Consider the following 25,999-nt stretch of genomic DNA (forward strand, 5'->3'; position numbering starts at 1 on the left):
GAGGCCTTAGAAATTAATAGAAACTGCATTTTTTTTCTTGTTCAGAGACAATATGCAACCAGCTCTCCCCTATGAAGCCCACTGTTAGTTTCTTGACTGACAGTGAGCAAGGTGAAGGACTTTGTTTTGCTCCCTTTTTTTCAGTTGGAAGTGGCATCGAAGACCTCACCGTGGCCTGGCCTGCCATTCCAAATAAAGATGGCTTATTTGCACAATAGAACGCAGCAAGCAAATATTCAGCACGACTTTGCAATCAATGGATGTGAGAAAGGGCTCGAAATGATTTTCGACTTGATTGAATGACATAATTGACTTGATTATACAAAGTTTTTTCCCTCCTTGAGGAATCCTCAAATGCTTAGGAGGAAACAAACAAATCAGACTGATTGAGCGAGATCTTGTGCATGTTTCTGTGTGTGCTTTTATAGCCTACTTGTGCATGCTTGGATGTGTTAGCAGTACTGCTCTTGCCATGCGTGAGTGTGTCAGCGATTAAGTGTATTTATGTGGGTGCGTGATTAGGGCTGCGTGTGCGTATACGTGTGCACGTACATATGTGTGCGTACGAGCGCGTTTGAGTGCCTTCGGCACAAAAAAAAAGAACATCAGAGGTTGATACTTGGGGCTATGGCAGACAAGATACAGAGCAAAAAAAAGAAAGTGGTTCTCTCTGTTTTGTGTGTGTCCTTTCTTTCAGCCTTACACACCCCAGGATTTATTAAATAACCTGCCTGTCAGTGCAACCTACCATTATCGCCACATACACACCACTCTAAAGACTTATCCACAGAAGGAAAAACCAATTAATTCAGTTTCCCCTTCATAGAATCTTGGTGGCAGTATGTGTGTCAGTCTGTCAGTCAGCCATCAGTCCGTCTTTCTGTCTGTCAGCCTATGTGCATGTCAAGGGGGACATTAGCCAGCATGGTGGCAGGGCAGCTAGTCATTTATATTTCTGGGAAGTCTGTTTTGAAACACTTATCAATCATCAGAGAACTTCAGCTTAAGGCACCAGCGAATGTTCTTTCTCACTGGGAACAGGCCATTTCACTGATATTATTTAGCAACTCCTCTGTCTATATATATATATATATATATATATATATATATATATGCTATGTCGCCAATTAGCAGGATGTGGTCTGCAGAGAAGGCGGTGGTTGGGAGGCAGTGAAGGAGAAACAGCTGGTGTGGCCACAATTGGGTCACAGGTTTTGTCTGTAACCTCCACACCTCCTCTCCCTCCCACCTCAGTCCCTCCCTTCTGTCTCCATTCTGTCACGGTGGAGATGTGGCATTTGTTATGGGCAGAGGCTGACAGCTCTCATGCACATCAGTCTCACTGCCACTCTCCCAGCCGTCACTATTAGGAAAGTGCCTGAGCCTGGCACAACTTCAGAGGAGCTGCTCCACAGCCAGAGACACTTTTTTGTCACCTACAGTACATGCTGGAGGTGTGCATTTGAAGTGATTGTGACAGTCATTTGAATGGAACTGAAGTGTGGTTGTGTTTGACTGATTCTAATGCATCTCAGATGGATCCCATTACCTGCCTAATAGTAGCCACATCCTGCCTTCCATTTTTTTTCTTTTTTCCCAGGCTGCACAATGCACTTTACCCCTGCAAGCCAGATGAGACAATCTTATCAGTACTGCCTGGCCTCCCTTTATATTCAAGGACTCTTAACTGGAGGCTGCTGCTGCTATTTCTGTCTTGCAATAAAGTCAAATTAATCATTGTGCTGTTTGTGCACTATGTGCTACTGTGCAGACTTTAAGAAAAGACTGTTAGCCTTTACATATAGCACTTTGGGTCATTTCCCCTCATATTTAGACCTTTCTTGTTGACATTTTTCCCATTTTTTTAATCTCATATTGCTAGGTTTGCAATATGCACAGTCACTTGTAAGCATTCTTAATTCATTTAACTCGTCAAAGCTGCCTTTGCTTTTGTCTGTAGTTTGCACAACAACAACAACCCTCTGCAGACTGCTTTTGTTTCTGCCCTGCACAGTGGTGTCACAGCGACCAAGGTTTGAGCTATTTCCCACCAAATGCTGTGTAGATGGATCTATCATTAATAAGATTACTGCAAGAAGTTAATTTGATGATTGGAAATTCATTAAAGCCTTAGTCCTAATCACTGTACTGCACCACCTGTCAAGCTAACATTCTCCACTGCGATTTAGACCGCATGAGCAACATCTCGGTCTCTACACTAGCTTTAATGTGAGCCCTCAAAGAAGCCAGCAGATCAGGTTTGCCTGTTTTCTGCCAGCAAGATCGACAAGATAAATAAATGTGTTGTGACCATGCAGTTGATAGGCAGTAGCTTCACAAAGCCCATCGTGTGGCATGCTCAGACACCATATATTTAGTTAAGTACTTAACTAAAAGAAATGTGCGTGCATAAATTGGTAACGTTTTCCTTTAAACTATATCTGTTGGGTTGCTGTCTAGATTCAAAAGAACTGAAATAATAAAGTTTTCATATTTCAAAATTTTGTTTTGGACTTAAGCAAGTATGTCATTATCATTTTCCAAACTCTAATAGTACGCCGATGTCACCAAAATGTCGCTGACGTAGGCACTTGATTAAAGATGAGAGTACGTTTGTTGACACCTCAGAAATTTGCATGCGGTGTGCAACCCGAGGCCTGCCCTGGCCTCAGACGAGCTCTCCCTGCAGTTAAAGTCCTAGTTAGCTGTGTTGGCTAATGCTTCCTCATTGGTTTATTGTAATCGGCTTTGAGTGCGTCTCATAGTGCCTTTATTTGGCTGAGCTGAAACAACTACAGCTCACTGACTCAGTTCCTGCAGACCTGAAGCTGACGGTCAGTTTCATCAGAACTACTTGCTTCCATGTCACTGGGCTGCCACAATCATCCCTTTATGTTTAGGCGGTCCTAGGTCTCTTGCTCCACTGGTCTAGAGCCAGATCCTGGAGGTGGAGCTCAGTGGCAGCAAGAGAAGGAGGCGCTTAACCAATTCAGTGCCACTGGGCTCAGGAGCAATAAAGGTAGACACATAGTTTATCACTGAGTTATAAAATACAGCAGTGGTCTTACAGTGGAAAAAAAAGAAGAAACAAATAGCAGATGAGAGATGTGACTGCTAGAGTGATGGCTTGTGTTGGAGGACACTGGAAGGATGAGTGAACTGATGGAAAGATCACTGTCAGAGCGCCTTCTCCCAGCCGAGAGCCGCTATGTGCTGTTTCACCCTTGGCTAGGGAACTAGCTGCATACTTCTCTTATACTTTCACTGAAAGGAAGCAGATAAGAGGCAGAATTAAAATGCAGGCATCGGAAAAAGATTCCTTGGTTAGTGCATGAAATTTGTTCTGTGGCTCTGGTAATCTAATACCACGGCTGACATTTTGCGTGCCCTTAGATTTTGTAAATGGCAAAAAAATAACTCTGTGACCGCCTGTAAAGACCGTATGAATTAATTTTGCATACCTGCCCAGGGTCCTTAAAGACATTCAAGGTTTTCAGGTATTCAGAGAAAAAAGCAGCCCTGATGACAATGATCATTATAGAATATAGAGTACTGTGGCATGCCGTTCTCGCAGAGCCCATTTCAATCAGTGCTCAGAGATTGCAAATCACAAATAATAATTGATCTCATCACTCCTGTCTTATCTGTTTGATTTTAGATTAAATTTAACCTACGATGGCACTTAGGCTCTTTCAACAACCCATCCACTAAGCTTAAAATAGAAACCGTTAGCATGCGCATTAATTGCACTTTGGGCTTGTTCACATGTTCAACATGTTCATTGGCTGAAATGGCAGACATGGATGATCATTGCAGAAAAGTACACTTCATGCGAGGGAAAGGAACCTAATCAAAAGGCCACAGTTCTTCATTCCACTTCCTCGGCTGGTGCAGGTGCACATTTGCATGCCATTTACATGGTAGCTCACAGTGACCACCACTACTCCATCGTCTCGGTGTCCATCATCTGCTGACATTCTGTGATTGTTTCCTCTCTGCAGTGACTCCCCCAATCAGCCGAGGATATAGTCTGGTTCCAGTGATTATAAGGAGTGATCAGAGCAGCAATGATGGAGCTTGTGCCTTGCAATGGAGATTTAGCCAGAAGCTTCAATCTCATTGCAGTCACTTGTAGTTAGTGACTGAGACTAGCAATGAGAAGGGCAGTGCAATATAAATGAATTGGCTATGAATGTGGATATGGCCGCGGTACTGCAGGGACACACGGGGGGAAGGGGCCCGTAAGACAAACTATTTCATATCCCCCTCGACCTTTATTTGCCCAGTGGCCCAGCAACATTTTCAATAGAGTAGCTTTTAAATGGCCGTAAAAAAATTGAGATCTATTGCAGGTCTGAGAGCGTTTCTTGAGTGTATGTCTTTGTGTAAGAGAGTGAACGTGTGTATGTGTTAATGCATATGTCTTTACTGCAGATTGCTGCAGACCTTTAACAGAGGATTAAATAGAATTCAGAGCACTAAGTAATAGCACAATATCAAGTGGTCTTTAACAACTAGATGCTGTGCAGTATAGGCGGCTCACGAAAAAGAGCTGTGGATCAAGGGAGATTGACACCTTTCTGTAGGTCTGTAGCCTCATCTCCCAGCTGTCCCTCCTGAAATGGCTTCCCCGGGGATAAGCCGGGATTGGCTTGATTGTGTTATCGGCGACTGATCGGGTCATTGAATGATGGAATTTTGAGCCCCTGTTCTGCTTAAAGAATGAAATGTTTAAAAAAAGATTGACTGTGATTGGATCAGATCCAGCACCTGCTCAAAGGGGGTCAATCAGGTGAAGGCAGGAGGCAGCAATCTCTCTTGTGACATGAGTAGACCGGGGAATTATTGTGTGTGTTGGGGTGGAGTGTTGATGGTGGTGGTGGATAGATGGTTGGAAGGAGGCAGAGATGCCATTCACCAGAGGAAGCGGTTTTAAAAATGTCATCAGAGGAAGTGTCATGAGTAATTTGCAGCGGTCTCACCATCAGACTGGTGTGGAGGTGGACACCTCGGCTTTGCAAACTGTGGTCTAGTCCTCAGGGAATCTTATGTGGGAGAGCACTTCTGAGACTCAAAATGAGCTTTATTTCCCAGATGCCTATGAAATATGCTTCGGTATATGCTATGTGTGTGTTCTATAGATATATAGGTAGATGGATAGACAGGGTTTAAATCCCTTTAAAAAAAAAAAAAAAGGTTTGCCCTCGTCTGACATTTTTTATAGAGCATGACTCAGCAACACCTGCGAAACAAGCTGTTGACACAGTACAGCTCAAATGATGACAATGCACATTTCTTACCAACATATAAAGTGATACTCAGAGCTGTACAGATCATTTGTGCTGTCCTCTGCATGGATTTATCCCAAATGAGCCACTGCCTAAACAGCCAGTCATATTTTACAAGTATATGACAAACAGAATAAAACAGCCATCAGTAGCCAAACAGTAGTAAAAGAACAAAAGCTTCAAAATCATGTTGAATAATATTTCTGTGATATACTTTGAAAATTAAGACGAGACAAAAGTGTGGAAAGAATACTGCATTGCGGTGAGAGTTGGCTATAACTTCCTTTCCACAACACTGACAGTATATATGTCTTTCATATAGTATGTGAATTCAGTATAAGTGTTGACTTCAAGTGGCCCTTTGCTTTTCCTTCTTTAGCCACCTACTGCTGTGTGTGACCAGGTCCACAGGCAGCTCCAGCTCATGTTATGAGTGCCTCCTACACACTGCCTTCTTGAAATCACCAGATAAATGTTCTTACATGAAAATGTACACAATGTGCTGTGGTTTGATGTGAAGGGCTAAGTAAGTCTCAAAGGTTTCACTTATCTAAAACACTTACAGCTCATTCCTGCATGTGTATGTGTGTCTGAGTATCCCCAGTTCTTCTAAAAGTGTTAGATTATGTAGACTTAAGGAGAAATGTGAACCATTAAATAAAGTTATTAGAAATTGCTTGTTAGGTTTCATTTTGAAGCTACATTGGTAGTGACAAGACTGATTGGAAAAATATTTAGTTGAAGCAGAGTAAGTAGGCCAAACAAAAGAGGGTAATTGCAATGAAAACTGTAGTTTCAGCAAAAGATCTAATTGCAGAAGTTGTCATTTTCTTTCTAATATGCTTTCTCTTATGCAGCTCTTCTCTGATTCTGTTGTATTCTTTGTTCTCATATATTTTTGAGAGTTTGTTCATTTTCTGTAGTGAATATGTTTTGTTAAAAAGTGACAGTGTTAACATGTTGTTAGCATAACCATTATTGCCTCATGTTTCTACACAAGTGGTCGGTGTATCACAAAAGGCACTAAGACTTATGCTCTGAGATATGTGAATATATCTCACAGTTCTGTGCTAGTTTACCAATGTTTTTAACACACTACGGTGAATAAGCAAATCAGTGTGGCAAGGCATTCATTAGTTGTCAGACTGTTAATCTGTTAATAACCATCATTCGTGTTGAGGAAGGATTTTGAACATGTGTATCAGGCATATAAACAAAATTTCAAAATGTGTGAGTTTATACTGTAAAGCTAACAAGCTGGACATGTTATGCTCTAACACAGAAATGTCAAACTCGAAATTTTACGTGGTCACATACGGCCCTTGAGTGAGCTGAACCAGTGAAATTACCTTTTCTGTCAGAGTAAATCATTTTAACTACACATTTAAACTCTTATACATTTTAATATAAGAAAAACAAGTGCAATTTCAACAATAAATTTCAGTTTTGTTCTTTTTTGGTTTACGTAATAAAGAAATGCCAGTGTAGTTAATAAAAGAGGTCTGCCAGACTCATTCGGTTTCAATTGTAAGAAATAAAAATAAAATGATAGAAAGATTTCTGTTAGCTCAGTGCCAGACGTGACAGAAATGCAAAGTGGAAGGTGAAAAATGGGACCTCTTTCTCATTTCATTGCTCATGTTTTAGTGTATTTTCAATTCAGTTTTATTTATACAGCACCAAATCACAACAACAGTCGCCTCAAGGCACTTATACTGTAAGGTAGACCCTACAATAATACATACAGAGAAAAACCCAACAATCATATGACTCCCTATGAGCAAGCACTTTGGCAACAGCGGGAAGGAAAAACTCCCTTTTAACAGGAAGAAACCTCCAGCAGAACCAGACTCAGAGAGGGGCGGGGCCATCTACTGCGACCGGTTGGAGTGAGAGAAGGAAGACAGGAGTATGAATGGCAATGGGGGAGGTCTTTATGAGTAGTGAAAAGCTGTAACCCTTATAAAAATACAGTTAGACATTCATAATTTATCCTATCCATTACATTTTACAAAGCCATCCAGTGGGCTAGATTGGAGTCTTTGGCGGCACAATCCTGGCCCCTGGGCCTTATGTTTTGCACCCCTGCTCTAACCTATCTGTGAATCATTGTGAAACATTGAAAAAAAGGTGATGAAAGAGTGACATACAGATGTTTTCCCCCCAAATAAATATACAACTTAAAGCAAGTCATGTGAGGACCAACAAGGGGACCTATTCAGAAGAATTTCAGTAAGAAACAGGGGAGGATAGACAATTCAGGGACACAAACTATTTCAAAAGATATATACTGTACTTTACTGTTAAATGTACTCCTATAATGGTGGATGCTCATATTAAGCGGGGAAAAAAATCTCATAAAAATTCAGCTTCAGACAATTATTATTCTACACAGTCAAAGGCAAAGAGGCACTAGTAGAGTTAAAGAAAAAAATACAGGGCTCGGAAAGAGCATAACAGGTCCCCTTTAGAATTTATCTATATGCATAAACTCATTGTAAGTTAAACTGTAACTACTGAAAAATCTATAAATTGTGTGTGATGCATTTTAAGAACATTTAATTTGTTCATAGCAGCAGCACACTTGATGTGAAATGACTCATCTACTACATGTTACACTAAAAAAGACGCACACACATTCAAGCATTGCAAAGAAATTCACTCAGATATAAATGGACCCCTGATTATGTGCCTGACATTGTTGGTTTGAGTTACAGCAAGTCAACTCGTCCAAGTATATGTTTGAATAGTTAGAGCTAACGAATGGCTAGAAAAAGCTAGAGAGATTAACAGTGGCTAAAACGTTGATGCCTAGGATTAAATGTCATAAATTTAAACATTTAATTTATTTTACTTTATGTTTTAGTCTGTATCAGATTATAGGGTCACATAATTCGTGTCAGTAATACATGCAATGTCCTTTTAGAATTGAAATTGAGCTACTGCTGTAAAACCTGCATGAAATGGATTTTAGATATGAAATTTCTAAGCAAGCAGAAGAATTTGATACAGTTTGCAATTTCTTAGTGTTTTGAATCAGGCAGAACACACTTTTAAAATAACAAATATCAAGATTTGTCTGCCACACTGGATAGCAGTACGTTAGGCGGGAGTTTTCTTTCCTGCTCTAATTATCAGCTGTTTAAACAGCCACCAGCATGTCTTGAATGGGCAACGTACAGGTAAAGTAATAGCTAGCTTGCTGTTTATTTCTAAAGCCTTTTTGTGATGATTGAAGTCAGTATATATCCCCCTCTGACATTAACAAAAGCTCATTCTTTCTTGAGGCAACTGTGAAAGTCAGCAACGTCCACCATCGCTTTCATGGATCTACCTGGTGCTTGGGGAAAGTGATTAAACAAAGATTTGACAGTCACTTGTCTGCTGCTTTTAAGGTGAACTAAAATCTCCTTGAAGAAATCATTCAGCATTTTGGGAAACACACTCATCTGCTTTCTAGTGGGGAGCTAGATAAGAAAATTGATGTCTCTCCATTCAATATAAGGCTCCAGCCACAAGCTTAGATTAGATTAGCAGGAAGACTATAAACAGGGGGGAAACAGCTAGCCTGACTCTGTCCAGTGGTGTCAAAATTGGGATCAGTGGTCTTCAGAATGTGGATAAAAGTCCTCATCTGAAATGCCAAAGACCCTAAACTGGAGCTAACTTTTAGTCTTTTGCATCTTTACCAAGGAACTCACCTACAGTATGCATGGTAAACACCGCTAGCCAGAAAAGAAAATCACCATGAAATAACAAGAATCTTGGTCCTATATTTCTTTCGACTCTGAATCCCCCACAAGAGAGATGCACATGAAAATAAGAAATTTACAGAGCAGTGGATCTTTCTTTCTGTCACACCTTGTACCAGCAGATCAGTTTTAATCAGTGGTAGATGGTGGAGCTGTTAAGCCAGTTTTGTGTAAATAACCACTGTATGTATTTCTGTGATACTGAGAGATGGGGAAAGACACAGATAATGATGGAGATTAAGATAAGGTACATCATGTCACAAACGGTTAAAAGCATCTTTCTTGTTTTGCATTTTCCATTTAAAAAAAGTATAGATGACATACAAGAAGCTGGCAGAATATAAAATCATGCAGAACTTGTAAAGATGAGTGCAAAGGTAAATGTAATATATTGTCAGTAGCACTTGTCAGTGATTCTCGGTGGTGCATTTAGGTGATCAGTAATTACTTGAGACATTTTTCTAGTTGTTAAAAAGCACTTAGTTTGGGTTATGGGGTCACGGTAAGGTTGGACTAACAGTGACGCGTGTTGTAGTTTTGTTTTATTTTTAGGCGGATTTCTAAGGCAGCCTTTTCATAAATGCTGGTAGCACCACACAAGTGTCCAGGTCTATGTGTCTACATGGCAGTCATTATGCTTTCATCCATTTTCCTTGGCTCTGCTGACCTCTATGTTTGATTTACTGTTATTTCTACACCTTTTTGTGTTTGTGTCTGTGTGTTTCCTAAACAGTGTGCTTACCCCCTTAGAAATGAATAATGTATTGAGCAAGCGGACGTGTATACGATGCTCGAGAGTGACAGATCCCTATCTTAGCTGCCATGCTATGAATAATCTTTAGCTTATTTTCTGAAGTGGTATCTCAGGGTTCTGGTCGAATTGTCTAAAAGCTAAATAAGTCTGCTTGATTGAACTAATGGCATAGAGCCAAGATCTGGCACCGAGTCTTGTCTTTCAGCTTAATCTTTTGGTCACGGACACATTGACCACCCTCGCTCCCCCCCCCCCCCCCCCCCCCCCACACACACACACACACACACACACAGACTCACACACACACACACAACACACACACTAAAGCCTCTTCCAAGTCACTTCCAGATCAGGAAACTTTGAACCCAACATGTGGCCCATAAGTCCTGTCCACAGGTAATTAGGTTTGATGGTTAGTTGAGCAGAAGCATAGATTTTATCCTTCTCTCCGTCTTGCCTCCTGGAGGGTTGCCTCAACTTGTTTTTGATAAGCCTACTGCCAGCCCAGCATCAGTCTCTTCCAGCTGAACACACATTGTAAAAGCCACCAAGGAGCAGTCATCCCTTTTTAAAGAAGAGTTACCCACTAAAATAAAATTATGTAGACAGAGAAAGGTGTGTGTCACAACACGACTGAATATACAGCCCCATTTCCGCTGGAATCGCTAACTGCTTTGCATATGTGATTCTGTTCAGTTAAATCACAGCTTCCCCCCCCCTCTCCCTCCAGAATTTTGGGCGAAGCAAACTGTGTTGGATGTTTTCATGATACACGGGAATATGTTAATGCTCCTTCCCACTGACACACAGACCAACTGGTGCGAATATTGTCCCAGCAGAAATTGTATTTCATTAAATTCAGTGAATTGGTTTGACCAAATTAGTGTCACTTAACATTTTTATGGGTTTGTGTGCAGACCTCTTTTTAGTTCCTTTTTTAAATATTTAGTGGTACCAGAGAGGACAACATTTCCTAAAGAAATAAAAAATAAAAAAAAGTTTAATTTAAAAGGAACTCTTAGCATGTAAACTCTGTCATAGTATGAGTGGGTGGGTAGAAGAGGCAGAATTACATGTGAAACAGCTTTTATTTGATTTGATTAGAACTTCATGTGAATGTGATATGAGGGGAAGACTAAAAGGACAGGCGTTATTGTGCTCAAGTGTCGAGTTGATTGCATTAAATCATCTGCCAGCAAGTCATCCAGCTGCCAACTCACTGCATTGAATAGGAGGATAATTGTGTATAAAAAATTTTTGCTTTCATTGACAAAAATAGCCTTGGGCTATCAAAAAACTAGAGCTGCTCTGACATTATAGCTGTTTCTAAATAAAATTCTCCAGCACCGATGTTTGGTTGTCACATAGTGATATACAATTTTGCCATGTTTCAAACTGTACAAGTTACCGAGAAATATACATCAGGCTTTCAGTGTCCTTCATGTTGATTGGTTTGTTTTTGACTTTCTGAGCAGAGCAAACCAGGAAAACAGAAGGTGTCCCCTTCAAGTTGGCACACACTTCAAGTATTTTGATATTTTAATTCATTCAAATTAAGTGTGTTGTTTCTAGACAAATCAGACTCGGGAAGCAATTGACATTTTGCCATCAGCTTGTGCCGTGCTTGCTTTAGACTGTTTAAAGCAGAGCTGATATGTGGGTAGAAGTGACATGCTCAAACTATTGTACATCTTAATAGGAAAATGAAATTGCACATGAAAAAGCACAAAGCAAGCTCATTAGAAAAGACACAACTTTTGAGTTAATTTATTTCTTGAAATAAAAGTTGGCCATCTGGTTTGCAAAGTGACTGTGTTAGTCTTGATATGCATTGGACTGGATGTGCTTTTATCCCATTTATTTACCAATGTGGAATTGCTATGTTGGTCCACAAACATATTAATTTCCACATAAAAGCTTTAAACCCGTGGGAGTCAGGCTCGTTGCTAACAAATAATGACAGATACTCCTTTATTCTTTGGGGAGAAACATGCTTCTTTTTTTACAGCCTTTGTTCACTCAATGTATGTGATCTTTAGTTTGTTCCTTTCAGGTCTCGTCAGTAAATTTTTTGATTACAGTGTATTTTCTGTTGTGCTATGGTGGTTCCAATAAACACTGAATCACTGTGCTATCACCAAAACCACATCGCTTCTTTATGTTGTTGTCTGATCTGTTTTGTCTTATACGTGTGTGTGTGTGTGTGTGTGTGTGTGTGTGTGTGTGTACGGACATTTTTGCTGTGAGACTCACTGGTATGCATAGACTGCATATAACAGATAGATGTATCCACTCTGATGTTGAGAGGTTATCTATTGAAAACTGGAGTTAAGCTAGCACAAGCTTGGTTAGCAGTGTGCATCCACAGACTATATGCGGGTATCAATCAGATGTAGATCACTGCTGATTTATACTTAGCAATATAAATCAGCAGGGTGATCGTGGCTCAAAGAGTTGGCAGTTCGTCTTGTATTTGGAAGGTTGCCGGTTCGAGTCACGGCTCCGACAGTCTCGGTCGTTGTGTCCTTGGGCAAGACGCTCCACCCATTGCCTACTGGTGGTGGTCAGAGGGCCCAGTGGCGCCAGTGTCCGGCAGTCTTGCCTCTGTCAGTGTGTCCCAGCCCCAGGGCACCTGTGGCTACAATGTAGCTTGCCATCACCAGTGTGTGAATGTGTGCATGACTGAATGTAGTGTAAAGCGCTTTGGGGTCCATAGGGACTAAGTAAAGCGCTATACAAATACAGGCCATTTACCAAATATTTCTCTAAGCCAATCTGAATGATGTACTTCTTGAACTTCACAGCAAGCTATATTATTATCAGATAACTCCCTTTTGAAATAACCCAGACCAACAACACAGAAACATTTTAGAGTTCTAGTAAGATGAAGTCACACCCTCATGATGTGTAAGTTTAAACCCTAATACGGTTTATGTGGGTGAGTTACAAAAATAAATGACCTTTCTACAGTGGTCACGAAGGGGAATTTAGCGATAGAGACCAACATCTTACTTAACATGTGTCTTATATAATTTAAGCAATGTTTGCAAAATGAACATCCAGTTTCTTTGGGTTTATTTTTTGCCTCTATGGTAATCAGCACCTTTGTTATCTTTGTGACTTTTTTCTTCCATCTTTGGCAATTTTCTTTCTTCTTTTTGGCAATCATTTCTCTAAAAAGAATGTCGATAAGCACATGATGCGCTTCGGAAAGTGAATGGCATTTACACAGCATGGAAGTTGTCTCATGTCGCAACAGATTTGAATTAGCAATGTGGCACATACATCAGAATTATGTCTGTATATTGGTTAAATGTGGAGAAAAGACATTTGTATTGCAATAGCGTTTCTCTTTTAATTGGAAATCATTTAACTAAATTGCCACATTGCCATCTGGTTTGAGGATAAAACAGATACCAAAAAGATGCAATCGTCCATTTACATAAAGGAGATGAAGTTGTCAGTATAAATGGAGTTTCAGATTGTGACACGTCGCAGACGTGGTTCACGTCTTCCAGCGAGTTAAGGCTGATTTGGTTACCCATGTCAGACAAAAGCTCTCACACAAAGTAGTTGATTTAGATCTGATTGCTAACAATCATGTTCATTATTAATATCTTCAAATGCCCTGTGTTCTCATTCTCATTTAGCCTTTTTTTACTGCTAGTTTGTATTTGTAATACTGTGTCAGTATCTGCATTTATTCCTACCTTCATCATCACTGACACACTCCTCTACTTTTCCTCTCTTGTCTGGCTGGTTGCCCAGGCATTGGCAGCTTGCACATGTGGCCAAAGTGTAAATCAGATTCAGACTTTCCATTCAAGTGCCCTGCTCGAGGGACTAGACTGGCCTTTATTCTGACCTTGTGGACCTTTTTATAGGCTCAGAAACGAGCAGCAGAAACGAGATAGCGCCACAGTTCACAGAGAAATGAACAGCGTGTGTCTCTTCCCTTTTATTAAGATATGACCTTATGGCATTTTGGAAATTTTGTGTTTTTTGAGTGTAGCATGCTCTGTAAATGATCCAAATTTAAATATCCTCATGGAAATAAAGAGTGCTGTGAGTAGATTTAGATTTTCTCTCCGGTGTGATTAGGGTTTCTTGTAAGCGACACTCTCCTTTCGGAGCAGAGCTCACTCTTTTCAGGGGTAGCTTTGTTTTTTGGTCTTAGTGTCCCCACAGCTGATGCTCTGAAGAGACTTTGACAGGGCTCAAGCTGTTCAGTCCCCCACTCCCTCCTTCTTTCTCTGTCCTCCCCCTATCTCTCCCCTCCATCACACCTGATTGCATTTGACAAATGCCCCTATTGGCTCCATATCATCAGGTGCAGTGGAGGCAGTGTAAGACTATATTACTCTGCCCATATACCACATCTGTTCTCCATTTTGCATGGCTGACACACTTGCGACTGAAAGGTTCGAATGGGGCCAAGGCTGTGTCACTGGAAAAGGGTTGATGGTTCCATTGGCAAATGGAAGTCTTAGTGAATCTGTTGGACACGGCATCCACCATCACGGCTAATCTGTTGTGTAGAATGTGATGTGCCTTATCTGGTGCTGAAAATGTGGCATTGTATGCATCACAGAACAGAGCAAGGCAGCTCCGTGCAAATACTGTTCGAAAATAACGTTTTGTCTTTGTGTCTGTAGATGTATGTGCGGTATGTTTTGGATTAAAAGCATAACTTGAAATTCTTAAACATTACTGCTGTTATTAGTGTTGTTATTTTTATTGATAATGCATTTCCATGGTTTTATATTATCTGTATAGACTGCAATCTAGGGCTGCCACAAACGATTATTTTAATAGTCAACTAATCAGATGTAATCTGGTGTAAATTCTCGACCATCTCACACTTCTGTTTAATCAGTTTTCTGTTTGACGTTTATTCAGCTGTGTGAAAACAAAGGAGGAACCCACCCGGGGGATTAATAAAGTTTTATTTTATCGAATCTAATCTAATAACTTTAATCTCAGCCAAACTGATTTACTCACGAACAAATAAAACACTAAAAAAAAAGCCAAATAATAAAATTTTTAGGTTATCTAAGTGATTTATATGTTACATTTAACCTGAGTAGCGAAAGACCGCGGTGATCTGAAAATGATGTGCCGGGAGTTTGCCGTTCTCGGCGGCTCTAGTGACCCTCGAGCTCCCGGCTTGCTATCGAGCTGGTGACTAACAGACATCTCCGAAAATGTCGGAGTACGTCGGTGCACTTTTGCAAATATCTGATATCTTGATAAACCGAGCAGATATTTGAAATTTACACAGCTACATTCTCGCCTGGAAATATGTTAAAAGTGTATTTTGTGACCCAGAAAGAGAAATAAGTGTAATATTAAAACTGAGTAGCTGCCACCATTGTTGGAAACGGGAATTGGCTGAGCCACGCTATGAATCCTGGGATAGGTTGGGCCACGAAGGTTTTACACCAGACCCATCCTTCAAATCTGGGGAAAAAGAGAACGCAGTTGAAGGAGTCTTTGAATTTGGACAGCCTTCGTCGCATCACTGTAACGTAATTGGCCTATAAATGCGGCCTCTGAAGGATGCGGCCCTTGAATTTGGACATAGCTACGATACCAGAGGGTGCTTCTTCTTCTTCGGGGTTTAACGGCAGCTGGCATCCTCGTAGATGCATTGCTGCCATCTTCTGTTTCAGTCCGTTATTACACTCTTAAAACCTACTTATGCCTGCATCTTTCAGGATCGTCAAACGACGCATCGACTATTAAATTAGCCTTCAACGATTTTGATAGTTGACGTAATCGTGACTAATCGACTAATCGTGGCAGCCCTACTGCAATCACATAATTACAGTGCCAATGTATTATTGTAAAATCTTTATTTTAAAAATCATTTCTGTTTCACCGATCTACTTTAAATGATTGCTAATTAATTATCCATTATTAGTCAGACAGAGTTAAAACTTTCTTAGTTCAAACCTGGTCGACGTATTTTTAAAGATAGATATTAGCTAACAGCTCAGTCACAGTAGAGTAAAAACAGGGAAGCTACCTCTTTGTGTCTAGGAAAAATTGATGGTTTGCATTGATTTTTTTTTCCCTGCTTTCAGCAAAGTAGTTTTGGTGGCCAATGGCGGTCGACTATACAACACTCTCAACCTCTTGGCGACCACTTTCAGTGGCAAGGTGATTGCACAGGTCGCCTATTGGGAGGCAGCCTGTCTTCAAACAATTGCAATTTGACTCAGACTGACAGCAATCACTCTCAGACAGATTGGAGAAGTGCAAAAAATTGCAGTCTAATTTTTAAACACAGACAGTCTGCACTGATGAGTGCAATTCATCTATAATTTAAAATTCATATCTCTGCAATCAGGCACTTTACTCAACTGGTTAAAAACTGTTTGTATTCTGCTTTTATTCCTATATAAAAGCAAATTTATTAAGCACCTGTCATTTTCCAGTTAAAATCACAGTCCTGCGCCAACTACCTCAATATTTGTGGTGGACTTTCTGTTTCAAATCTGTGAGGTTATAGCTAAATTCACTTTAGCACCTGACTGACAGGGGTTACAGACATGATCCTCGTCTCAGACCACTAACGGCAAATGATCAGAAGTTTATTGTTGTTTCCAACTACTGTTTTCCTTAGTATGACTATAGCGTAATCATTCACAGCTTTATTTCTACTTGGCCAGCTTGACCTGTGACACGTCTCCTTACTGGCAGATTATGAAATACAGACTTTGAAAGTGACTTTGGGGAGATTTAAGTGGGGAAAACGAAAATAAAATCAGTGGAGTGCCTCCTACTAGGGAGAGACGCTGAAGGACTGTCATGGCCTGCGTCTCATCAGCAGGAATGCAGGTAGGGCTGGCACAGTAGTCACCATGTGGCGGCAAGGTTAGGTCACATCAGCCGCTTCTGACTCTCCTATAAAGAGGATGCGTAGTTGAAAGGGAGCACTGGAAAACGCTCTCCTTTACCTCAATTTCTCTTGGTCATTATCTTTCGAATAGTCTTTTGTCAAGAAGAAAGAAATTGAAGAGGTGAGGCACAACAGAGATGATTGAAAAATACTAAAAAAAACAAAACAGAAAAGCACAGGGTGGGATGTGAGACTGTGCCAGAAAGACAGGTAAATCTATGAGGTCTCTCATGTGTGTCATGTGTTTTCATGAGTCAAACAGACACTGCACTGTTGGGTGGTAATTGGACGCCTTCCTGGGAGAGGTGGCCGCAGCTCTGCTTTGCCTTTGGGCCACCTTCAACAGTCTGAGCCTGCTGTAATTGGCAGAGCACATTGCTTAGCTCATGCTATGCTCTAACTTAGACTGCATTCTGGCTGTGTCAGTGATTCATCGATAACCAGTTAATCATCAAGACTTTTGATCAATCCGAACTATCAGTGCATTAGTAATCCTAGAGTCTGTTGTAGTAGTTCATTTAATGGCTCAAAAACCTTATTTACCCAGCCTTATTGCAGCAGATTGTCCCAGGAACGTTGGGTTATCACACTCTAAGAGAGAACACTGGCTGGAGGTCTCCAATCAACGAAGCAGCCTCATTCATGGTGGCCTGGTGCTAGCTAAACTTAACACTGTCCTCAGGCATGAAAACACATCACATCAAACAGAACATGACTGCAGGAACAATAATACGGCTAATCTGAGAACTTGAACCTGATTTGTGTTCTTTTTCCAACATCTTTTTAAAGGACAGCTATCAGCTTGAAATCTTTGCATTAGTGGCTGGCGTTAGATTCTCAACACAGATTTTGAGTTTTAAATGATAACACATCACTTCTAGGGACATTTGATGTGTTCTGTCAGTACAGTGCAGGCTTTGGTAATTACTCTGACTGCCAGAAGGGGGAGACAGTATTTCTGCAGTGCTGATTTGAAAGAAGAGGCATGAATTTTTTGTGTGATGAACGTTAACAATATAATGATTGTGTACATCCGAGATGGACAGTTTTTAATTAACCTGCTTCAGGTTTGCATGCCGTTGCAGCCGCTTTGTCTTAAGCTTAGTAAGTGTGGTTACTTATCTGTGTTGTTTCTCCCAGCTGTGCTGTTTCTCCCAGCCCACCCATTAGTTTAAATTGGGATGGGGGGGCTAGAGAATTGGGGGGGGCGGCGCCATATGGTAGGTCCTTGACTGTGACAGCCTGACACATTAGTCATTGATGGCTCACAGCTTCTCAGATGATAGGCATTGCTTAAAAAGTGACCTACAAACACACATACACTCGCTCACACACTTAATTGATTCTGAAACACTCTTACAGTAAATACAGAGGCATTTCTACCAAGGTCGTGTCGGCTCAGACGGTTTGACAGCTATGTGTTTGTAGAAACGCTGAAAGGAGAGGCAAAGTAAGTCTGAAGAGGATAATCATAGCCATGCTATAGATTGTTCTCTGTCCATTTGCTCAGTTAATTTCATGCAGCATAAGAACATTGTGCATTTTACCACAGCATTTTCCAAAATTCAATGATTGGCCTGATAGTGCACTACAGTTGGCACTCAAAACAGAAGGCATTCCTGTTCCTAGTGTAAGTGGCACAGGAAGGGGTCGCCCTTCTTCTTTGGAGGTATCGTTTTTTCCCCCACCGTGTCTGGTTTTTGGCAGTTTTGAATTTTTGCGACCGAGCTTTACATGAATTCAGTAAATTCCTCTCACCAATAATGTGTGTAGTGTGTTTAGTATTTGACAGCACAGTGACTATGTAGTTTCCCCAGTGTTTGCTTTCTGTAATAGAGTGTAAGAGTTGATAATAGCTTAGTAGACCTGAAACAATATGCTATGTTACAGTCAGAAAGGCCTGTGCAGCAGTATGGATGAGATTAGCAGCAGCCTGAGGGAGCTGTAAGCCTTTTTCCCTCTTCTCTACTTTTAACTCTCCTCAAAAGCGCCAAGCTGCTTGCATGTTCTGTTTGAAATGTGTCATCAGCTGTCCTGGCAGGTACGTTGCCACATATACCCCTGAAGTGGCAGCACTTGTGGCCTGCAAAGGTCATTTGTAGGAGTGGGTTAAATGTCCCCCAGAGGAGGGAGCAGACAGTCTGTGATTTGTGAGAGTTTAACGCGGCTGGAGCTGCTCCGTCTTTCGGAATGACCTTGACCAATTCCCCCTCAGTTTTAACTTAAAAGTCACTCTCTAGAAAACTGTCTAGCCGCCTTGTGTCAGATATGCCAGAAGTCATTAGTCTTAGTCTGATTGGGGATCTTGAGAAATTAGAAAAAGGGACTGCCATTAGAGGTCAAGCCATCACCACAGCAGCACACAAAACACATCCTCTGTTTTGGTTTAATCCAATTAGACATCCACTGAAGCTTCAGTTGTTTTCAGGCAAGCCTGATTAACTTTGTTGTGAAAAGCTGTGCTTGCTCCTGTTATTTTTCTCCTTTCTTGTGTTTGCTCAAGAGATTATCAACCTTTTCTATCTACTCTTTTACATGCTTTAATTTTACCTGTGCGACAGCAGCTTAAAATACACACAGCTGTTTGGATTATCAGCATTGTGTTATTGAGCTAGAACGTTTGATATTGACCAAAGTAAAATTGTAATTTGTAGACAGAGAAATTTAAGTTTTTTGCTTTCACAAGCCCACATGACTGAAATCAAACCGAATTAAGATGTCTGGTCAAAAAAACCCAACCCCGTCCACAATCATTGGTTCGGTACGCATATGTATTGAACAATTCAAAATTTTGTGTTGAGTGCTCCGCCTAGGCTGCACTGTTGAGCGCAGATCCACTGAGCGCAGTGCAAGCTAGCAAGACAGAAGCTAAGCTCGTTGCAGCATGGCTACTGCCTCAACGCTACCCGAAACTGAACCTCCCCCACCCTCATTCAGATCTGGCGTCTGGAACTATCTTGGCTTTCGTGTGAAGCATGACCCTGATGGTAAGACAGCCGTTAGCACATGATTCTCCTTATGGGGACCTGATATGTTTAATATGCTGCTGAGAATATAGCCCAGAAGAAGTGTATAGTATAGCTTTTATTTTGGGAAGAGCCATTTCTCTGTAATAAACTCTCTTTTCCAAAGATGAGTGATTTCTTGATCAGATAGATTTATTATTTTGCTGTTTCAGCAACATTAAATTTAAAAACTGTACTTTTGAGTTAAAATATATATTTATAATTTTAATGAATGACAAATTAAAAAGGCATGAAAAATTTTTCGAACCGTGAATTTTGTGCACCCCTAATATATATATATATATATGTATATATATGTATATATATGTATATATATATATATATATATATATATATATATATATATGTGTATATATATATGTATATATATATATGTATATATATATATATATACACACACACACACACACACACATATATATATATATATATATATATATATATATATATATATATATATATATATATATATATATATATATATATATATTAGGGGTGCAACGATACACAAAATTCACGGTTCGGATCGATTCGATACTTTGGTGTCACGGTTCGATATTTTTTCGATACAAAGAAATGTTCATGCATTTTTAATTTGTCATTTATTAAAATTATAAATATATATTTTAACTCAAAAGTACAGTTTTTAAATTTAACCCTAACCCTTGTGCGTGTTTTTTATTTTGACAGCGAATGCGCACCTGCGGACCACTTATGTGCAGAACCGGTTATATAGCTTGTCATATTGCAGCCACAGAAATTCTTTTGTCCATGAAACCATAAAGCTGCACTTTCTTTTTGCCTTATAGTCTGATTTGTCATAACTTTTCCATTTTGCGGTAAGCTTTTCTTTGGCTGTCACTTCTTCACCCTGACCTGTCTTATTTGGCTCAGCAGAACTAAAATATATATCCTGCTGCTTTTACACACACACACACACACACACATAACGGTCAGCGATTCTCTGCGCGATGAACCTCTCACATGTTTAAGCTTGCTGCGGGAGATTTCACTTGTCATGTTTGCGTAGTAAGCTAACGATTAATAAGACGATGTCAGAGGAATTGGTGCGCAAATTATCATCACTCACCAATCAGTGCTGTCGCTCTCTATACACAGTTCGCGTGATTGCAAAGTGAAAGCAAAAAACAGGCGCAAATTCAAACGCGATTTCAATATGTCACATATTGACAGTGGCTCACCGATGCCAATGAATTACCCAGCTACATTTCTGAAAGAATGCAAAAGCATTGACATATATTTTTCCTTCCTACGATAGGCCGACGGGCAGGGCAGAGATAGATTTTGGTAGCCCGACTGGAAAAATCGCTAGCCCCGGGACGTCGGGCTAGCGATTTTGCGAGCCCTGTATCTGATTGAGGAATCACTCATCTTTGAAAAAGAGAGTTTATTACAGAGAAATGGCTCTTTCCAAAATAAAAGCTATACTATACGCTTCTTCTGGGCTATATTCTCAGCAGCATATTGTAGCGGGTCAGGGCTGTTCGGGGTTCTGTTTGTACAGTTATGTTTTGTTTATGTTGCCATAGTGACGGGTGACGCCCTCTCGCTGCGACGGTGTGTCCTTCCGGGGTCAGAGGGCGCCCTGTGTGTTGTTGTTGTTGCTGCTGTGCGGCGGTTGCTGCGCTGAGCAGTTAGCTAGCGGCAGTGTTCTTCTGCAGATGTCAATAAACGGCTGTGCTCCCTGGCTAGCTCACGGGAAGCAAGACCAAACGACACCTCCGTCTCCACCTTGTCTGATTAAACATATCAGGTCCCCATAAGGAGAATCATGTGCTAACGGCTGTCTAAATGACTCGGGTAAAGTTTGTAGCATGCTTGTTGTTTTTGTCTGCTTCCACTTGTCTTTGCACTAGGATGATGTCGGCGTAAACGTGCAGTCATATTCGTTGTGTTCCCACTAGTGCTGTCAGCGTTAATCTAGTTGAAATGACGTTAACGCCACAACACGGCAAATCTCCGTTAACGAGCTACCCCTGATCGCCCTGTGCATGGGACTAGACGCCCAACACGTTAACGAGCTAACTGCGCTAACACACTAGTTCCCACCCATGTAGTTGAGCATTGCGTGGCACATCCAACATACTGTTTTACTTTAGTCCATGACGTGCTTACCTTCAGGGTCATACGTCACATGAAAACCAAAATAATTCCAAACGCCACATCTGAATTAGGGTGGGGGAGGTTCAATTTGCCATGTTGCAAGGAGAGCTTAACTTCTGTCTCGCTAGCTTGCCCTGCGCTCTTCCTTCTGACGTCTGTGTTGAGCGCTCAGTGGATCTGCGCTTGACAGTGCAGCCTAGGCGGAGTAGTCGAACGCAGATTCACTGAGCGCTCAACACAGACAGCATCGTCAGAAGGAAAGTTGATAAAATAAATTAAAAATTTTGTATTGTTCGATACATATGCGTACCAAACCGAAAGCACTGTATCGAACGGTTCAATATCGATATGAGTATCGTTGCACCCCTAATATGTGTATGTATGTATGTATGTATGTATGTATGTATGTGTATATATATATATATATATATATATATATGTGTGTGTGTGTGTGTGTGTGTGTGTGTGTGTGTGTGTGTGTGTGTGTGTATATGTATATATATGTGTGCTTCCACCTGAGTACAATGTAGGTAAATGGAATTTCGTTTGTGGTGCTCACAGCCCTGAAAAATTACATTTAAAAAATTAATCAGCAGCATCACACACCTGAAAGAGTGCCTCAGCTGCTCACAGACCTTGCTGTGAACACTCTCCTGTAGTTTACCACCCAGAAAAATAAATACTGGAAATATTTTTATATGTATTTAAAATAACGATGCAGCCGCTGCAATCAACAAAATAAAAAAAAAAGATGTATTTATGCCAGCAAAGATAATTAGAGTGACCCTGGGAGCTCAGTAAACTGCAACTTGAGAAAACACTTGCAGATGGAGGGGAGGAAGCAAAGTAAGCAAACGTCTTAACCAATTTGAGAACAACAGCAGTAAAAAGGCATTAACAATCAAAGCAAATACAGAAAGATGCTGCAAGTATAGAAAACGCAAACACATACTTATGGCATTAGCAAACATGAGGATCCATAAGTAGTGCCGCTGTACGATGTACATTTCCTTTTTGTTTGTTTTTAATATTCGCCGCATGAGTAAGAAACTTCTGATTACTTGGAGTGCTCCCTGGAAACAGTTCCCTTTTCTGCTATTTATTTATTTCTAATTTGCACCCATAATCTGTCGCAATATCTCAGGAACTTCTTGTTGTTAATCTATGATATGCAGTTTGCAGTCCACCATGCCACCATAAAACACACCTACTGTGACATGCTGTTGTTTGAATGTGACACTGAGCAAACATTCAGTAAGCAAAGGCGTGAAATAAGTCAGATATACTCGAGGGGGGGGGGGTGAGTCGAAAGTTGTAAAAGCCAGTCAGTAATTGCTTAACTCGTAGGACAGCTAGGGACCTTGATCCAATTGATTGGCCTCCAGTCTTCATAACAGTATGTTTTTTTTAATTAATTAAGCCAGGCTTTGGGTTGTAGGACTCTTAGGCGCTCACTGTTTGCTATGCCCTGGAGGATGATTGTGGCCAGAGAGTCATGGCGATTTAACCTTGTGGCTTTTGCTTGCCTGCAACTGTGTCTATCTGTCGTGTAAAGAACTGGTTGTTCTTACACTCAGTGTAGGCAATACAGCACTTTCCTTTAAAACTTGCCAAACGCCCAAATAAAAGAGACAACTCTGAAAGCAAGAAATTCTCATAATAACGTTACGCTATTAAATGTGCAGCGTGAGTTAAATTTTCATTCTGCAGGGTTTCAAAAATTACCTGCCCTGTTCATTGTCACTTCTGTCTTCTGTCATTCTGCTTCCCACTGGGGCCAGCATGTGGAACGGTCATCTCCCACCACACTCCTTTGTGCCTGAATAGAGCAGATGATATGATAGCTGTGATTTACACTTCTCAGTCATATTCACACAGCTAAAATAGAGGTGCTACCATCAATACTGCTGCTCAGCGCTGACTGCCAGCCTGCTATTTAACACCAAACGGTCAAAAACACCATTTGTCCCGGATCAGATTGAGGTCAGGTGCCGTATTGTGAGAGTTACAAATTAGGTATAGGTATTTTTTGTTTGCGATAATGATGATCGTCAGGCTCATTTCGGAAGAGTTAAGAAACCGAGCGAGCTCGTGTGCTGCCTTCCTTCAAGAAATGTGATTAGTATGACAATGAAAGCCAGAGCATTTTCTTTTTCTAGCATTTCCAAGCAAGATCTTTATAAAATATCTTCAGGGTCCTCTTGAGTAACAAGACTCTGTGGTGTGGGCTCTTCTTGTTTTTAAAGATGCCATTTGGAATTCATGACCAGGACTCCATATGCAGATTTGGAAGGGCTTTGATTAAAGCTCTAACAAGCACTTGATGGTTGGGGATATCACATTTCCTTTTGTTTTAATGCACTCTGTTAGGCTCACTCACAGTTAATAAGTCACAATCAATCTACCTGCTGTACGCACTGAGGCTTTGTAAGAGCTTAACAGGACCCCTGAGAGTTGGAATAATTTCACTTCTGAAACCAGCTGACAGTGAACGCACACATTGATGTTTGCGTCTGTGTGGGATTGCAACAGCTTCCATTGTATATTGCTTGTGTACGAGGGTGTGAGGGAAGAAGAGAGACTAAGCGAAGGCTGTCAAATATTGCCCGACTGCAAGACAGGCGCCGCTGTATGTTGTCTCCTCTCCGTCTTCACTTGAAAGAGTCAGTGCAGTTGCCTTGAGCTAGAGTATCATATTTGATGACCTCACAAACAGCTCCTTCTCAATCCTTTTACACCTTCTTATTGGTCAAGTGATCCAGGCCTTTGAATGCAAATGTTAGAATGACATCCATTGTAATTAGATTTGCGCAAATGTGCACAAACACCAAATGCCACATTCATATATCAAAGGGTCATTTTTAGCATTTTAGCAGGAATAGCAGCCTACACTAACTATGAGCTCTGTGATGGGTAAAGGTAAATAGGCCCTTTTATGGTTTCTGTGTACTGAATGTCTTTGCTGAAGGATGAGACACAGCAAACACGTGCTGAGTTGAGACTCAGAATGCATCACTGCTATTTCCTTTTCAGTAACATATTAAGCTGGCATTTTAGCTGCTTTAAGGTTGATTGAATATATCATTACATTCAAATTTGTTTCTTTTGATTTATTGTAAGCTGCTGTCTGTGTCTGTATGTAGATAACATAGCAGGTTATTGGCTCTCTTCCACATTGTGTCTTTTGTCCTGTCTCCCTTCCTTTCTTAGCCTTTCTTTCTGTTAAAGGGGAGTTTTTCCTTCCCACTCTTGCCAAGTGCTTGCTCATAGGGAGATGTTTGATTGTTTAGATTTTCTCTGTATTATTTTAGGGTCTGTCATTTACCTTACAATGACAGCCACCCTGAGGCAACTGTCATTGTGATTTGTCACTATATAAATAAAATTGAATTGAATTGAATATTTGTTTTAAGGCTAGGTAGTGACAAAGCTTTATTAATAGCAGTACTGACCATTCTACATATTTGTGCTCACTCAGATGAATTGCTTCCAACTTTTCACTTTTCACACTGTGTAAATGTTAACATGCTACTTTACCCCGCTGAGCAAGCATGCTTGGAAGATAAGCATTGTATCTGCTTAGTGACTGCGAACATATATTAGCAACCTCATTGGCACTTTCAAATTGCACATTCATAATAAAAGCCCGATTGCCACCTGCAAGTGGTTGAAAATGGGATGGTCCATTTAGTACACTTCCAAATAACCCTAGTCTCTTCAGGACATCTACTTTTCCCTTTATATTTCGATTCAAAACACAGAGGTACCAGGGGTGCAGCAGCTTCTTGCATTTTATTACTTCCAATGGTTTTTCACAAAGTAGCACTTGAGGCAGTTATTTTTTTTTGTTCTAAACAGTTTTTTTATGAAGATATTGCATTTTTTTTAAATTGAAACAGGCAAATGCTGCAGCCGACACTCTCCAGAATAATGTGGTAAAGGTTACAGGGCAGAGTCAATTGTTGTAATTGTGATGAAATTTGATAGCAGTAGGACTGGGGGAAAGAGTGGGTTGCTAAAGTGCTGGTTTGTAGAATAAAATAAAAGGCGGAAAGACCTTTATTCAAAGAATGCAGTTATTGTGCAGAAGCTACCTTAAGCACATCTGCATTTATTGAGCACTGTTATCGTTGACGTTGCACACGATCGTC

The 25,999-nt window shown here is 40.6% G+C and overlaps 1 protein-coding gene across 8 annotated transcripts in view; it reads left to right on the plus strand.

The window, feature by feature from the left end:
- The window catches only part of LOC147321283 (RNA-binding protein Musashi homolog 2), a 277,095-nt gene that overhangs the window by 87,098 nt on the left and 163,998 nt on the right, over window positions 1–25,999 (plus strand). The window lies entirely within an intron of this gene.

The sequence above is a fragment of the Aulonocara sp. 'chitande type north' Nkhata Bay genome, linkage group LG10 (assembly GCF_057382095.1).
Source record: "Aulonocara sp. 'chitande type north' Nkhata Bay isolate Kocher_YH1m ecotype deep benthic linkage group LG10, A_spYH_male_GT1.1, whole genome shotgun sequence".
Lineage (NCBI taxonomy): Eukaryota > Metazoa > Chordata > Actinopteri > Cichliformes > Cichlidae > Aulonocara > Aulonocara sp. 'chitande type north' Nkhata Bay.